This window comes from Myripristis murdjan, chromosome 11 (genome assembly GCF_902150065.1).
Source record: "Myripristis murdjan chromosome 11, fMyrMur1.1, whole genome shotgun sequence".
Taxonomy (NCBI): Eukaryota; Metazoa; Chordata; class Actinopteri; order Holocentriformes; family Holocentridae; genus Myripristis; species Myripristis murdjan.
The window spans coordinates 5644276-5661692 of NC_043990.1; the positions used below are offsets into that span (position 1 = coordinate 5644276).

At 43.4% G+C, this 17417-nt stretch overlaps 1 pseudogene; it reads right to left on the reverse strand.

Moving 5' to 3' along the window:
* Positions 1 to 10886, reverse strand: part of LOC115368310 (polyhomeotic-like protein 1) — a 20298-nt pseudogene extending 9412 nt beyond the window's left edge.
* Between the last annotated feature and the right edge of the window lie 6531 nt (positions 10887 to 17417).

The following is a 17417-nucleotide window of genomic DNA, read 5'->3' on the forward strand; positions in this document are numbered from 1 at the left end:
AAATTGTTTAGTAACGTGAGCTAATTTGCATAAATTTGCATAAACTCCACAGCTTTACTACCGAGGGCATATAAGTGGTCTTCTTATGATACTAGCATGAAAATTGGGATGAGCTGTCTCCATGGGTCACTTGACAAGTAGCCGCTTAGAAATTTCAAATGGGCAGCCATTTTTCAAGATTGCTACCACCTTAGTGGAGCAGTTATGACATGCTGCAATGATAATTGCTAAGACTGGTTTTAGGTTCCTTCTTCTTAATGTTCATTGGTAGCCTAAATGGGTTCCATTCAGACCTTAATGTTTAGTATTTGACTCTTATATGTCAACAGGATTGATTATGAGATTTTCACCTGGCCATACCCAAGGTTTATATCTGCTGTAGCATTTATGCACATTAGTGTGTACATAATTCAAATATGCACCATTTGCTCATGTCAATAAACAATTTCAACAAACTTGCAATACATTTTTTTATTTGTCTTAAGGTAAGTAATCAACTCAGCAATTTTCATGGTGATACCTGAAGGTTAAAATTTTACCCTATTCACATGAGAAAAAAAGTTAATACACTGCAAAAACTCAAAATCTACCAAGATTATTTGTCTTATTTCAAATCAAAAATGTCTTATTTCTAGTCAAAATATCTCATTACACTTAAAATAAGACATGATCACCTCAGAAGTAACTTGTTTTTAGACAACTGTCTCTTGTTTCAAGTGAAAATTTGCTTGTTTCATTGGCAAAATTTGTGTCTCGTTTCTAGCTAATTTTCACTTATTTCAAGTGAATTTTCACTTTTTCCGCTGGCAAATTTTGCCAATGGAAACAAGCAAATTTTCACTTGTTTCAAGTGAATTTTCACTTGAAAACAAGTGGAAATTGTCTAAAAACAAGTTACTTCTGAGGTGATCATGTCTTATTTTAAGTGTAATGAGATATTTTGACTAGAAATAAGACATTTTGATTTGAAATAAGACAAATAATCTTGGTAAGATTTTGGCGTTTTTGCAGTGTAGGCGTTTGAATGGGCTATATTTTGGTCTTTTTTGAAACTTTCCCCCAGTGGGATTCTTCGGGCTTTTTTTTCCCTCACTCAGGACATGTCGAGGATACAAAATCAATTGAGTTTGCTTCTGTTGCAATTTGTTTGACCTTGAGTCATAAAATGACTGGACTATTGGGATTCTTCACATTTTCAAACTCTAAACTTCAGCGTGCACCTAAAAAAACAGCAAACCCCCCAGGTACTGACAGGGAACGGCTTCCGCCCCTTCCTGGATGACGAAGCCCTCGATGAGGGTGCGTGAGGACGTGAGGTTTGACCACGGCCTGAGGGGGAGGAGCTCGCTCCCCCTGGCCGCCGCCCCGCCGTGGGACACAGCCAGGGCCAGGGAGGAGGAGGAGGAGGGGAGGAGGACGGAGGAGGCGCAGCAGAGCCTGGGCGGGACAGAGGAGCAGAGGGACAAGAGGGTTTGAGGTGACGAGGAAGAAAGCAGATTTCACTTTTCAGCTTCACGGCTTCCGGCTTCTCGTCACCTGCTTCTGTGGTGTCGGCCGGGAGCGCCGACGCGTGATCGATGACCGGGTGGAGCCGCAGGGGGGAGGGGCCATCCTCGTCATGGGCTGAACTGGATTCGGACTTCCTCTTTAGCGTGCCGGTCATCTGTTTAGTGACCTGTGACGGCTGAGCGCCCACCGACTCTCCATTGGCGGTGACGGCGGCCGGCGCTCCTCTCTGCTCCTCCCCCGCCAGCGGGAGGGAGAGCGAGGAGCAGGCGAGCGAGGGGGGAGGGGAGGACACGGCGGCGGCCTGGGAAGAGGCGGCGCCCGAAGCCAGCGTCCCGTTCTGACTCGTCCCGGCGCTCTGATTGGCCTGCGGGTGCACGTGGGAGACCTGGGCCAGCGAGGGCGCCTCCTGCGGCGACTGCAGGGTCTTCAGCCCCACCCCTCGGCCCACGACCCCGCCCTCCCGGGAGGCGATGGACGCCACCATGGTGAGCAGGCTGGACGAGCTGCTGAGCACCGCCGCCCCGTCCTGGCTGCAGCTGCTCCGGGCCAGAGCCAGCGCCTGGGGGCTTCCCAGCGTGCTCTGCCTCGCCCCCACGATCTGCACCGGGATGTGCGGCGGCGGCGGCGGGGCGGAGCTGCTGGGCGGCGGCGGCGCGGGCAGGATGGGAGGGGGGTTCCTGGAGGGCAGCTGGAGGGGCAGGCGGAGCCCCTGTAGTGTTTTGGGCTGAATCGGGACGGGCCCGTTGCCGTGCCCCCCCGACTTCTCGGCGCTGAGGGAGGTCTTCTGCAGCGGATGCCACCACCAGCGTCTGAGCGTTGACCGCCGGTTTTGATGGTCGCCGTGCCGACCGGGTAGCAGTGAGGCTGCGAGGCCGAGTGGACGTCGGGACCAGGATGTGCGTGGCCGTGGCGGCCGTGGTACCGTGGTGAGCGTCCGGGGGCCGTGCAGCATGAGCTGGGACTAGAGGGATGGAGGAGGTGGAGGAGGAGGAGGAGGAGGCGGAGGAAGCTGAGGGGTGGGATTTGAGGTTGGTGGGCTGCGGGTAGGTGGGGATCTTGATGTGGGGCCAGCTGGGGCTGAGGCTGACTGGGTTTCTGGGAGGGACTGGGGGGTCGACTGGTGGGACGACTGGACCAGAGAGAAGGCAGCTGGAAAACAAAAGACAAAAAAAAAAAAAAAAAAAAGAAAAAGCACATTAAAGTTAAATTTAATGAGTCACAAGTGTACAAAGAGTAAAATTTATGTCTTTATATATATATATATATATATATATATATATTTGATAATTCTTTTTATTGCAGAAGGGTGATGTACACTGTATTCCAATACTTACATTATGTTCTGCAAGTTTTCAAAAATTACAGAACAACAAAAACAAAAAATAATAAATAAATAAATAAATAAAAATACACAATAAGCTAAAAAATAAATAAATAAATAAATAAATAAAAGTATAATAAGTAAATAAATAACTAAGTGAATAAAAAAAGAAATAAAAACAAATTAATAAAAAAATAATAATAATTTCAAAAAAATTATATATATATATATATATATATATATATATAACATATCACACTCAAGACCCCCCACCCACCCATCCATCCCACACCCGTATACACCTTCAACAATGAGATCTTTATATATTTTAATCCTGACGGCTGTAATTGTCTCTGCTGCCTTTAAGTTCCCCTCATGTGGAAAAGAGCCAAACTGAACATGCCGCACATGTTTTACATGATTCTCTTCTTCTTCTGTTGTTTAACGGTAGATGGCAAACAGGTTTTAGGTACATTAGCACCCCCTTCTGGCAGGATGAACAGATTGTTACCAAGTGTAAAGGTAAAGACAAGGGAAAAACATATTTTTTACGACAAGATGATCGTCGTATAAACTGTTTTTATTGTAATTGTGAGCAGGATGACTGTACTGTCCTTCCTACCTGAGTCACTCCTCTCCGGGGCTTCAGTTTTCACGCCGACACCCTTGGGGCTGGAGACTCCTCGCATGGCCAGGTTCTGCACCTGGGAGACGGCGAGGGAGAGGTGGAAGAAAAAGAGCGAGGATGGAGAAAATGTGTGAGGGAAGAGAGACGCAACACAAGAGCAGTGAGGAGAAACATGAGCCAACTGAAGACGGCACTGCAATCTGAACAACGAAGACACAAAGTTCATTTTTTCCTAGAGAAAGGCAGACAAATGCATCTCCAGTTACTAAACACCACAATACATGCACAAAACCAGGCTGGACTTCAGAGCTGCAACCAAGAAAATCTTTAAGATGCTGATGTAAAATCCGAAAGATGCAAACAATTTCATTTGTCCCTTAAATTAAAAACACATGAGCTGCATGAACCTGGTCATTATCTGACTGGCTGCCAGAGGAGGATGTGGGCGTCACTTCCTGTTGTTGTTGCTGTTGTTGTTGTTGTTGCTGTTGTTGCTGAGCCTGCGGTTGCTGGGTGACCGTTGCTACGGCAGCGGGTGCCGTGTTGCCGGGCATGAAGATGAGCTGCGAGGAGATCGGGGCTCTCAGGGATCGGTTGACCTGCGGGACAGCGAACACAGACACCAGGCAGCGAGGGTCAGACCCGCTGATGTGACTTTACACAGTACTGTCAGGGTGGGAGTCTGGTAGTAGAGAGTTTTAGTGTTGAAAAGCTGCTTCAAGAGCTAAAAAACACTGGATCCTTGAAATATTATGGCATAAAAGCAGGTAAATTAAAAAAAAAAAAAAATAGAATGCATTGGTGCTGCTTCAATCCAAAACCATTGGAATCAGCCTTCAAAAAGAGACCTGAAGTAAATCAAAAGCTTCCTCTGGGCTTATATAAAGCTTAAGAAATAGATGCACTGCAAAAACTCAAAATCTTACCAAGATTATTTGTCTTATTTCAAGTCAAAAATGTCTTATTTCTAGTCAAAATATCTCATTGCACTTAAAATAAGACATGATCACCTCAGAAGTAAATTGTTTTTAGACAATTGTCTCTGGTTTCAGGTGAAAATTTGCTTGAAAAAGTGAAAATTTGCTTGTTTCAAATTTTGTTTTGAATTTTCACTTTTTCCACTGGCAAATTTTGCCAATGAAACAAGCAAATTTTCACTTGTTTCAAGCAAATTTTCACTTGAAACAAGAGACAATTGTCTAAAAACAAGTTACTTCTGAGGTCTTATGTCTTATTTTAAGTGTAATGAGATATTTTGACTAGAAATAAGACATTTTTGACTTGAAATAAGACAAATAATCTTGGTAAGATTTTGCGTTTTTGCAGTGTGGAGTTAGCAGTATGGCTGAGAAAACACAAATGAAAAACAGTTATGGAGCAAAACAATAACACTGCACATTGGCTGCTGTGTTTGTTTACATGATATTAGCAGGAAATCATCCGGTCATGTGCAGGAGCAGAGTGACGCTCACCCTCAGATACATCTGGCCCTGTCCCCCCGCCGTCCCGCTCAGCAGCACCGATTGGCTGATGGTGGACGTCGCCGAGGCGCCTTGACCAATGGGACGGCTGCTGGTGGTGGCCCCGCCTCCTGAGGTGACGCTGGCCTGGTGAAGGACGAAGCTCCGGTCAATATGAGACTATAACGAGCCTTTAAACAAACTGTAAGCCGAACAAAGTGGCTTCTGTTTTGTGGGTGAATAAGGAGAACTGTGGCTGTTAGTCTGCACACACACACACACACACACACACACACACACACACACACACACACACTCACACTCACACACTCACACTCACACTCACACACACACACTTTGGTTATTTACTCATTTTTTTAACAACTGAGAGGCCACGTTCCATCTGAACTGGTCTGCTCTGGTCTGGGAAAAGGGTTTTGTTTGTTTGTTTGTTTGTTTGTTTGTTTGTTTGTTTACGTACAGCTGAGGCCGTGGTGCTGCTGGTCTGAGAGGAGCTGCTGCTGCTGGAGGGGCTGGACTGACGGCTCGCAGCCAGAGTCGCCTGAGTAGAACCCAGCAGAACAGAATAGAGGGAAGAGAAGAAGAAGAACAGGGGGACAGAATGACAATAGAAGAAAACAGAACAGAATAGAACAGAGAGAAGAGAAGAGAAGAAAAAGAAGAGAAAAATGAGATCAGCATGGAATAGAATAGAAGAGTAGAATAGAATAGAGTGCAGAGAAGAGGAGAGAAGAGAAGTAAAGAAAAGAGAAAGAACAAAAGAACAGAAAGGAGAACAGAGGAGAAAAGAATAGAATGGAATAGAATAAATGGAGCAAAGAGAGGAAGAGGGAAAAGGAGAGAAGAGAAGAAAAAACAAGAACAGAACAAAAAAGAGGAGAACAGAGAAAAAACAGAATAGAACAGAATGAATAGAGCGAAGAGGAGAGAAGAAAGTAGAAGAGAAGAAAACAAAGACGGCAGAGAAGAAGCGAACAGAGGAGAAAAGAATATTACAGAACAGAAAAGAAAGAGTGAAAGAACAAAGAAGAAGAGGAGAAGAGAAGAGGATGACAGAAAGAAGAGAGGAAAGAAAAGAAAGAAAAAAAACAACAAAAAGAACAGAAAAGGAGAACATAGGAGAGAAAAATAGAACAGAATAAAATGGACAGAGCGAAAGGAAGAGAAAAAAGAGAACAAAAAGAACAAAGAGAACAGAAGAGAACAGAATACAACGCCTTCAAGGTTAAGGACTGATAAAAACCACCACACACACACACACACGCACACGCACACACACTCACACACACACACACACACACACACACACACACACACTGGGTACCTGTTGCACGGCGGCCAGGTTCTGCAGCTGGGCGTTGTTGATCTGCTGCTGCAGCATCAACTGCTGGAAGTACTGAGCCGCATTCGGCTGCCTCTGTAACGCCTGCAGGGCCTGAGGAGGAGCAGGAGGAGGAGGAGGAGGAGGAGGAGGAGGAGGAGGAGGAGGAGGAGGAGGAGGAGGGGGAGGAGGAGGAGGAGGAGCAGGAGGAGGAGGAGGAGGAGAGGAGGAGGGGGAGGAGAGGAGGAGGAGGAGGAGGGGGAGGAGGAGGAGGGGGAGGAGAGGAGGAGGAGGAGGAGGACCAGGAGGAGGAGGAGGAGGAGGAGGGAGGAGGGGGAGGAGGAGAGGAGGGGGGGGGGGGGGGGGGGGGGGAGGAGGAGGAGGAGGAGGGGGAGGAGGAGGAGGAGGAGGGGGAGGAGGAGGAGGAGGAGGAGGAGGAGCAGGGGGACCAGGAGGAGGAGGAGGAGGAGGAGGAGTAGGGGGACCAGGAGGAGGAGCAGGGGGACCAGGAGGAGGACCAGGAGGAGGAGGGGGAGGAGGACCAGGAGCAGAGAGGGCATGAAGAAAGAGGGGAGGGAGGTAAAGAAAACAGAGAGGAAGGAAGGACAAAAAGAGTCAGAGGAGGAGAAGGGAGGAAGAAAAAGGGTTGGAGGAGCAGGAGGAGAGAAAGAGCAACAAGAGGAGGAGGAGAGATGGAGGGATGATTTAGCGCTCTCATCCCTAAGTTGAGGGATGAGAGCGAGCGCGGCGACGTGAGCCGAGGAGGAATTACACAGCGATCCCGTCTGCACCTCCACCCCTCCACCTCCCCCTCCATCACTGTCTCTCCATCCACTAACACATAAATCACATTTCTGCAACACACACCTTCCTCCCTGTGTCCCCCCAACACACCACACACACACACACACAACACACACACACACACACACACACACCACACACACACACACACACACACACTGCACACACACACACACACACCGCAGCTGAAAAGCGTCTCAGTTCATTGATTCTGCCCTCACCCTCCCTGGAAGTGACAGCACTCCATAAACTTTAAAAAAAAAAAAAAGATAAAATGTAACCACCCATATTTTGTTTTGATTTTTTTTCCTCTGTTGGCTGAAATGTGTTTGGGCTGTTTTAATCTAGATTAGCCATGCAGAGTGAGGAAAGGATAATCCACTGTGTCATTAAACCGTTTAATGCACATCTCAGATTGCATTATCCCACTTCCACCGTGACCTGCCAGCAATTTAAAAAAAAAAAAAAAAAAAAGGTAATTAATTGATTAAGTGATTAATGGACTAATTTATGGATCATCTCATTATTTTATTTTTTTGCTACACATTATTGGTCAACCTATGTGAGTTTTTTTATATTTATGGCAGATATCTAATGCAATATTGTGGGTTTTTTGTTTATTTTTTGTTTCTTTTGTTGCATCTAAAAATAATTGAATATTAATAACAACTGAGATGCAAACCTGCTGAACTGAACTTAACATTTATTTAACACTAATGTTTTTGTCTGCTTTATCTCTGTTGGCTTCTGTAGATCTGGACTCTCTGCAGTGCCCTTATTTTGAATAATAATAAAAAAAACTACTAAATAAATGTCCACAGGTATTCAAAAAACTAAATGACTTATGAATTAAAAATAAATGCATTTTTACTGCACATTTGTACTGAACACAGCATCTGTCAGCAGATCAGGAGAACGCTGACATCGTCACTGACAGGCTGCCTGCACAATACGTCAGTACACGTTTATTTATTTATTTATTTTTTTTTGTTAAGAGCACAGATATCAGCTGAAGCCGACTGCAAAGGAATCTCCACCGACTTCCATTCAAACTGCACCGTGTCCCGCCTCCTCGTCAGGAAAGGGGCGTGGCTACAGCCGAGATGCATTTCACATCAAAGTGGACAGTCTTCCCTTATAGAACAGCTTTGGCTGGACAATGCCTGCATCTCAGGGTTTGCACACACACCTCCAGCCAATCAGAGGCATTCACACAAAACCATCCTAAAAAGGCTTTTTAATACATTTGGAAAGCCTTTGAGTCCCCTGTTTTAAAGGTGCAGTACGTACGATTTGGCCAGAATTTTAGTCTCAAACATTCAAAAGTTTACTAAAATTATAAGCAGAATGCAAAGAAATAACACTTTTGCTGTTATGTCAAAGACATGTACTGTGTTGCAGAGATATCTAGTGAAGTCAGCATGCTAACCAGCTAACCAGCTAACCCCTAACCTGTCCAGTCTTGTAGCATCACAGCCGTTTTTCATCTCCAGCCTCCTGCTCCCGGCAGTAACCATGCTCAACGATGCAAAATGCATTAAGCCTGTCTAGCGCTACAGCACTGGAACTGTACTGGACTGTGCTTTCTGGTCAAATGTCCCTTATTTGTTTGAAGCATGTGGCCAAATTTTGCATACTGCACCTTTAAGGAAGTGTTTATTCAAAGAGAGCCCGCCCGCAGGACATTTGCAAACCGAAAACTCTGCAGCATCCCAGCTCTCTCCATTTTTTAATTTATTTTTTATTTTTTTGTTATGTCACATGTTTAATTATGGCCAGCATCTGCCTAAGGCTTATCTGCTGGAAGACATGAGCCTGATGTTGAGCATTAATAAAAAATATGGTATAACTGAGGTGAAGTCATGTGGTTTTGTTTTTTTTTTTTCCTATTTCCTCATGGACTCGTTGGAGGTCCTTTTGTGTTTTTTTTTTTTTTTTTTTTTTTGGGTTTGATCATCCAACTAGGAGACGTTTAAACGAGGAGCAACAGCTGCTACTTTCATCTGTTTCTGATAAGCGTGACGAGCAAAACCTGCATGGAGAGGATTTTTTTTTTTTTTTTTTACCCCCCCATTTCTGATGTGAACCACATGGAGAGCGCTACAAAATCTGAGCTCACGGCTCGTATTTGAACACTCCGATTGAGTTGTCTAGTGTTTGGAGAGATGCAGCAAATCAGCCACAACTTGAAGGACACACACACACACACACATGCATGCATACACACACCTACCTGCACTGCTTGTCTCTCGTACAGGGACATGGAATTCATCGGAGAGGGGCGGGAGCTCGTCCCAGACGCAGCGTTCCCATTGGTGGAGGCGCCCTGCTGGCTCTGCTCCCCATCCGTCTCCATCACTGGCGGGGAAACAGAGGAGCCGTCAATCAGTCAAACGCCGAGTGAGATACGGCCTCCACTTTCTCAGCGCCTGGCCGGTGAAGAAGAGACGAGCCACGTGTAACATCACTCATCTGCTCGCACGCCGACACGGGTTTTTAAAGAGCCAACAGCTTCACATCGGACCACTTCCCTGCTATGAAACTGAAAAGATTCACTGTTTTCTGTGGGATTTTCCTCCTCTCTGTGTGGGAGAGCCTCTGAAACATCATGTGATGCTTAAACTCTCCACTGAAACCAATGAAATTATTTACACCCTACTTAATGCAGGCAGGCTGACCCAGATCATGGCACTGGAAATCATATAGAGAAGAACTGCATGTATAAATAATTACTGAACGACTAAAAGAATGAATAAATATTGGAATTCATGTCTTTGCAGGTTTCCAGCTTGTTTTTTTGTAGCTATGTGATGCTGCATGTTTAACTACACAAGTTCAGTCTTTTCTTGTCTGTCTGTGTTGACTCTAACTTGTCTTGCTCACACACACCACTGGATATTGACTTGCCTTTCTCCTGAATACGTCAATATTCTTCACAATGCATTTTCCCCACACACACACACACACACACACACACACACACCTCCCTGCACTTTTATACAGCACGTTTTGGTGCACGCTGTCAAGTCCAAATCATGCATGATCCGAGTTCCTGCAGATGCTGTACATCCACATGTGTGTGCATCCTCCAGAAACTCCCTGAGCATCACCTGCACGTTTGGAAACACACCCCCCCGGTTACTGCCTGCTCAGGTGCACACCCTGAACCCTCTCTGGACCTGCTCTTACAATTCACCGGACAAAAGCATCCTGACTCCACTCCATCAGGGTTTTCAGCGGTTTAAAGCATGCACTATATAGATTTTCTTTAATCCCACACACACACCACACACACACACACACACACACACACACACACCACACACACACACACACACACATTCCTCAGCCCACCCCCCCCTCACGGCTGCCAGCTGTCCCACCACCAGCAGCGTTACTTTGCAATCCGAGCTCCTCCACCTGCACATTAACCTTCACTGCTCTGATGGTCTGGGAGCCAGGTGGCTAATTTTAGCCGAGGCCAGCGCTGCTGCTGCGGCTGGCTCTGCAGGAGGCTAGCGGTCCTCCTCCTCCTAGCATCCCGCTAGCCGCCGTGTGTCTGGCAGGGAGACGGGGCTCCGCTCTTACCGTCACCGCTCCTCAACACGGCCGTGCACCCGGCTCTGCGCTGCAAACGCCCCCGGACGCCCGCAGCCGCTGTGGCGGAGCTTAGAGCCTCTGTGTCCGAGCACGGCGGTCGTGTGCGGCGGCCGCAGCGGCAGCGAAAGCAGCGTTTTTTACTGTTTTGCATAAATTTGCAGCTGATGTGGTGGGCAACGCCTCCTTTCTCCGCTGCTCAGCCTTTTCCGGCGCGACGGAATGACGGAGCAGCTCGGAGCCGAGCGGAGACTCACCGCCGCCCGACGCGCCGCTCGCAGCTGCAGGAAAAAAAAAACCACCAGGCAGCTCAGATTTACTGCCAGACCCTGAAGGTGTTTTTACTTTCCCCTACAGCATGTTAATCCTTCTTCAGTGTGATTTATTTCTACACTCAAGTATATTTACAGCATCTTTTCTACTGAAAAATACATGCAACATGACTTTAATTCTCAAATAAAGGGTAAAATGTTTGGAAAAAGAAAATAAAACATTTTTTTTATTATTATTATTTATTTATTTTATTTTTTTTTTACCTCATGCCTCATGTATGTAAATTTTCCATAAATATGATCCCCTAAAAAATCCCCAACTGTGATGCATTTGTGGTTTATTTTATGTTATTAATAAAGTCTGAAATTTGCAAAGAACATGAGAACCTCATTTACTGTTCCTCCTTATAAAGAGCTGATTGTTATTATTAGCCTAAATTATCTTTTTTTCCTTTTTCCCATATTGTTTCATATCGTTACATTTTGTAATTCTTGAATCCTGAATATCACATAATAGCCTGCACATGGGGGAAAAAAACCCTGCCAGTTATCCTCTGTGTTTTCCTGACAGGTGTGCACTTGAAGGCATCACCTGTCCACTCCTCACACATAAATGAATTAAAACATTAAAAATACTTCACATTTAACAAAATGAAGTGAAATCGTTGCTTCATGAGTTGAAAATGAATGCTGAATTCTTTTATTTATTTTTTTTTATCTACCCCAAAATTTTTGTTTGGAGAATGCAGTTTACCAACTTTTATGACTTGAATTATGCTCTAAAGTCTAAAATTAGTTGTATCAAAGTCACGTTAGCCAATATGAAGATAGATTCTCGAAATAAAAATAAAGAAAGACAACTTTTCTTTTTCTTTTTTCTTTTCTTTCTTTCTTTTTTTTTTTTTTTTTCCAGAGGCCATATGTAACAGGTTGATAATGATTTCCCAGAGCTGCACAATTTATGCTGAAATATGAAAATCAGAATCAGAATGATGTTATCATGAAGAACAAAACAACCTTCACACCGGGCTTCACACTGTGTGTTGATAGATGATGTATATTTTTTTATTTAACAACATTATATATATATATATATATATATCTGTTATGTACAAACACAGGTGAAACAGAGACAGCTGGGGTGCGGCGGTGCAGAGTGTGTGTGTGTGTGTGTGTGTGTGTGTGTGTGTGTGTGTGTGTCACGCTGAGGCGGTTCATCAGCCTGGAAATACGAGTTTTCTTCTCATTTCTTAGTGTCACCACTGTCATCACAAAAGCATCAAGACCACATACACAAGCAGGGGGACGTTCTCTCTCACACACACACACACACACACACACACGCACACACAACATTACAAATACCATCCATGTACACATGAGGAGCAGAGAGGCACAAACAGCAGACTTACAGTACGTGATACACTGAACACATTTAATCTCACAGCACTGACTCACAGGTCAGGACCAAACAAACAAACAAACAAACAATAAAACAAACAAACACACACACACAAAACAAAGGTCACGGCAGGCAAAGCATGAATACATTTGTTAAAACGTCTTTTCTCCAATAAGGTCATGTTGATTTTTTTAGTCAAGTTGGTTCCCATGAAAAGACATCACAACTGCATACAAAATTACAAAAAAAAAAAAAAAAAAATCTTATTTGTTATTTTTGGTCTCTAAAATTTGATCTAAACTTTTAACTCTAACAGTTAAGAGTTATGAATTCTTGAATTACGATTTCCCCAAGTGAGATTAAGGCTGATTTATGATGTTTGACTTTTTTTTTTTTTTTTTTTTTTTTTTTTTGGAGGGTGAAAATATGAATCGTAAAATGTCCCATCTCAGCCCTTGTTGCTGCACGGCTGTTCTGTTGCTAAGTAACGTGATCCTACGGCGACTCACTTTCACCATGCTGGCCGTCACCGTGGCAACGTCATGTTACACGTTGCCAGCACTCAAGATGGCGTCCAAAACCCTGACCGAACTCTGTCAGCACGATTTGAACAGCATTAAAACAAATAAAACGAACACGATTCTTCCTCCTCTTTCCTCTTCCAACCCTCTCCTCTGCGTCTGCGCTCGATAAAGATGTGCACCCCAACAAAAACAAACGACAAAAACACAATCAGAACACACACACATTTGACCGTGGAAGTCAACATATAAATAGTCAATAGTTACTCTTTTTTAAAAAATACTTATTTACAAATGAATACTTATACTCTCCTATCTTTGTACAGTGAAGTGGAGCGTCCAGTTTGTACATGTGGGTCAGGTAGCTGGGGAGGGGGTGGAGCTGCACACCTGGGTCCACACGCCGGCTCAAATCCCTTCAAGTCGTTTCTGTGATGCTCTGATTTCTCTTATTTCGGGTGCGTTTGCTTGTGTTCGGGCAGTTTGAACGTCACAAATGCAAAAGTGGATTAAAGCAAAACTCTTTCGCTGTCCACTTTTCGTTCCGACCAAAGACGACAAATCGGCGTGATTGCACCCTACAGGTTCAGCCACAAACGTCGGCTTTCTGTATAAATTTAAAGCATTTAATTTGCCATATTATACGTAAAATTGGCACTTTCTTCTCTGAGATGCCAATTATGTGGGGATTTTCCACACATCTCGGAGGTGTCTGAGCTTGGCGAGGCAAGCCGGGCGACCGAAAGCATTTCAGACCCGCGTCGGGACCCAGGTTCGAGGTGAAGTTGGGAGTAACAGTGGTACCATGGTCAGAGTTTACAGCAGTGAATGCAGAGTGCGGGCGCGGTGCGGCAGGTCCTCGCAGGGGAGGCTCAATACGATACAATACAGGACAGGACCGGAGGGAGGGGCGTGCGGGGCGTCTCCTCCCCCCACCGTGCAACACGTCACGTCAGTATCATCCACGAACACAGCAGCACACCACGAAGCCACGACCCGGACCGCAAAAATATTCATCTCAACAAGTCCCCTCGTACAATCTAATATTTCCTAAAACAAGTGAAAAACGTGCCGATAAGGCGGCCGAATCTCACTCGTCGATTCCAAGATATCCTTGAAATAATTTGAGCCGCCTATATACTTGAGCGTAAATTATATACTTGTCAAGACAGATATTTTTTTCAGTGTAGTACAAAATAAATAAATGAACAATAAATATATCTATATCTATATATATTATATTCTCAAAGTGCAGCAGGAGTGAAATTTACTTGAGAAACTACAGGAATCCACGCAAAAACCGCCACCGACCGAAGATAGAAAATACACTTTGTGTCATACGATGAACTTCATACGTCACAAGTACGGATCATAAATCAGCAAAGATCAACAATGGCCTCACATCACAAGGTACTCTGTGTGTGTGTGTGTGTGTGTGTGTGTGTGTGTGTGTGTGTGTGTGTGTGTGTGTGTGTGTGTGTGGACTCCTGAAATGCACTGGAAGCATCAGATCCTTTATAAACCTGGGGAATCTGACAATTTCAATGGATGGTGAAAATCCAGATGAAAATTGGTCCATATTTCAAGATAAAACAACATATTTTATCACCCGTTAGCTACTGTTAAACAAAAGCTAACGTTAGCATTCCTAGCTAACATTACCATTCAGTAGGGTTACATGATAAGACAGGAAAAGTGTAAATTAATGTTGAAATATCAGCGAACACCGTGGACTTTAAGCCTGCAGTGTAACGTTAGCCGTCCTGCCGTGTTTTTATCCGACATCAGAAATGTGTAATGCTATCAAATGGTAATGTTAGCTAGGAATGCTAATGTTAGCTGTAGTAGCTAACAGGTTATCAAATATGTTGTTTTACTCTGAAATATGGACCAATATCCCTCCAGATTTTACTATCCATTGTTTTCTCAGTTGTTCGTTAATCAGGAAACAGTGAAAAGACATTTTTTTGTCAGATTCCCCACATTTACAAAAGACACAAACTGAAACAAAAAACAAAACAAAACAACAAATTTATCAGTTGCAGCAGCTTTCCCGCCAAATTGCCTCAGTCCAAGTTTTTCAATTTTTTCCCCCTGTTTTTGTGGAAAAACACAAGATAATGTGTTTTCTCCACATGGTGGTGGTATGCACAACTTTATACTTGTGTTTGAGTTCAGGTAAACTTTCCAAAAACGTTGTCAACTTTGATTGTTTTCTCATTTTGTTAATCAGCGCTCATTGTTAGCCTCAAGTCAGCTAGTATTTTAAAAACTCCTGTATGTAAAATATTGGCTATATTAAAATAAAATTATGATATCAAGGAATGACACATGAAATTAAAGATGCCTCCAGTGTATTTGGGTGTTGAGAGTCACGTTAAAACAAATCCATCGTGTAGGGTCACAGCGACACTTCTGAAAACACACAAGAGTCAGTTCATTTGAGAGTTTTGTTCCAAAGTGCCATATTTATCCATTTTGAATATAAGAAAGATTAAAGTTTAATTTTACCTGAAGGCAGACTGGAGTTTCAGATATTTTTTACTACAAAAAATTTGTCCTACACAGAGCTGCTGAACTCGTTGGTCGAGTTAAACCTCAAAGAGTCACAGTTTTCTTGTAGAACAAGTTCACTAACTGGTAAAAGAGTGAACGCTGGGCAAAATAGAAATAGAAATTTACGATAAAATTCATTCATGATCTTGGAGGGTCATCAAGCTAGCTAACTAGCTTACCCACAGGTTAGCTACAGGCTACAGGGCTTTTGCTAGATGACTTATATAACTTTTAAATTATTGAGTGCTACACATCATTTCAGCTACCTACTCTCAACATTAGCTTTTATTTTGTTTTTTTTTAATTTTTCGCTTATTTATTTGTTTGTTTTTGTTTAGTTTCTGGCTCCGCCCACTGAGTTTTAATTCAACCAATGAGATGATTTTTGGCTCCTCAGCAGCTCTTCCTCCGAGAAATGTTTCTGTAGCCCAAAGAAAACTCCTTCATTCATTCATTTCATATCATTTGAAAGTACAAGAAATTTAATAATGACTTTCTGCCAATCGTTTCATAAACGTAGGTGTCACTTTTTCAAAATGGTGGGTATCTCACTTGGGAACGCCACTCTTCGTGTAGATTTAACATTTAAAACACATATTTACTCTGTGAAGGACACAGAGCTCAACACAACGCAAGAGTCATTTCTCTCCCAGTAAAAAAAAAAAACTTAACAGAAGTTGGAAAAATGAACCGGATCGCCGAGTCTTTCTACACCAAAGAAGCAAACCACTCGAGAAATAGATCTCCTGCGGAAAACGTCTTCTTTAACCCGTTATTTATATAGAATTAATATTTCCCCTTTTAATGCCCTCTACACAGCCTAGACTAGCTCCTTGAGGTTTTGGACTCAGGTTTCTACAGTGATTACACAGTTAATTCACTCTTAGCTATCCTAAATTGAACTAGGCCAGATATAAGCGCTCACTCAGGTAAATATCCGGTTAAAAGTCGGTTAATTTGATGTCAAGCGCCTACTGTGCGCGGCGATTTGTACTATTAGCGACTGTGGCTCCTGTGTGTATCAGGTTAACAAGGTGCATCTAAATAGAGAGCAACAAATGAGATTTACAGTGTTAATCTCTCTCTCTTTTGGCCTCTCTCTCCCTCCCTCTGTCTCCTAATCTGCTATAAATCAGTGTCATGTTGGGCTTAGGCTGCTAAGCATTAGCATTTTAAAAGTTTGCTTCTCTTTGTGCACTGGTCAGGTCACTCTATACTTTATATAAAATACTACTTATAATGTAACATATGCTCATTCTTTCCTCTTCAAAAAAAAAATAAATAAATAAATAAATAAAATAAAAATACATTGCACTTGACCCTCATCTACATGATGAAATTGGTGCAGCCAGGGCAGGAAAATAACTTTTTTACCTACAGCCAAGAGCTGGACTGGTTTCCAAAATTCATAAGCCACTTTCACTGGTTGGTTAAAGGAATATTCCAATGTTTTGAGGTAAAATCTCCTTTTTTCCGACTTCCCCAGACTGAGACCAGACGTTGGACACCATTTTCGCCTCTGTATGTCCAGTGGTTCAGTTCCTATGGGTAGCATTTCCTGTTAGCTTAGCATAAAGACTTGAAGTCTATGGGAGTCGTTAGCCTAGCTCTGTCAAAGTGGAAAAATAAACCTCACAGCAGCTCTGAAGCTGTATGATTTACACAGTGGATCATGTGGATTTGAAATACACATCTTAAAATAAAAAACAAACAAACAAACAAACAAAAAAAACATCATATTTTTCAACTTAAGGCTAATGACTCCTATAGACTTCAAGTCTTTATGCTAAGCTAACAGGACATGCTACCCATAGGAACTGAACCACTGGACGTCCAGAGGTGAAAATGGTTTAAAAAATCTGGTCTCAGTCTGGGGAAGTCGGGAAAAAGGCGATTTTACCCAAAACGCTGGCGTATTCCTTTAAATTGATAATCTGCAGCATTTTCTTACAGATTAATTGCCTTTTGCCACTCTGTCGCTGATTGGCATTACACTAAAGTGATT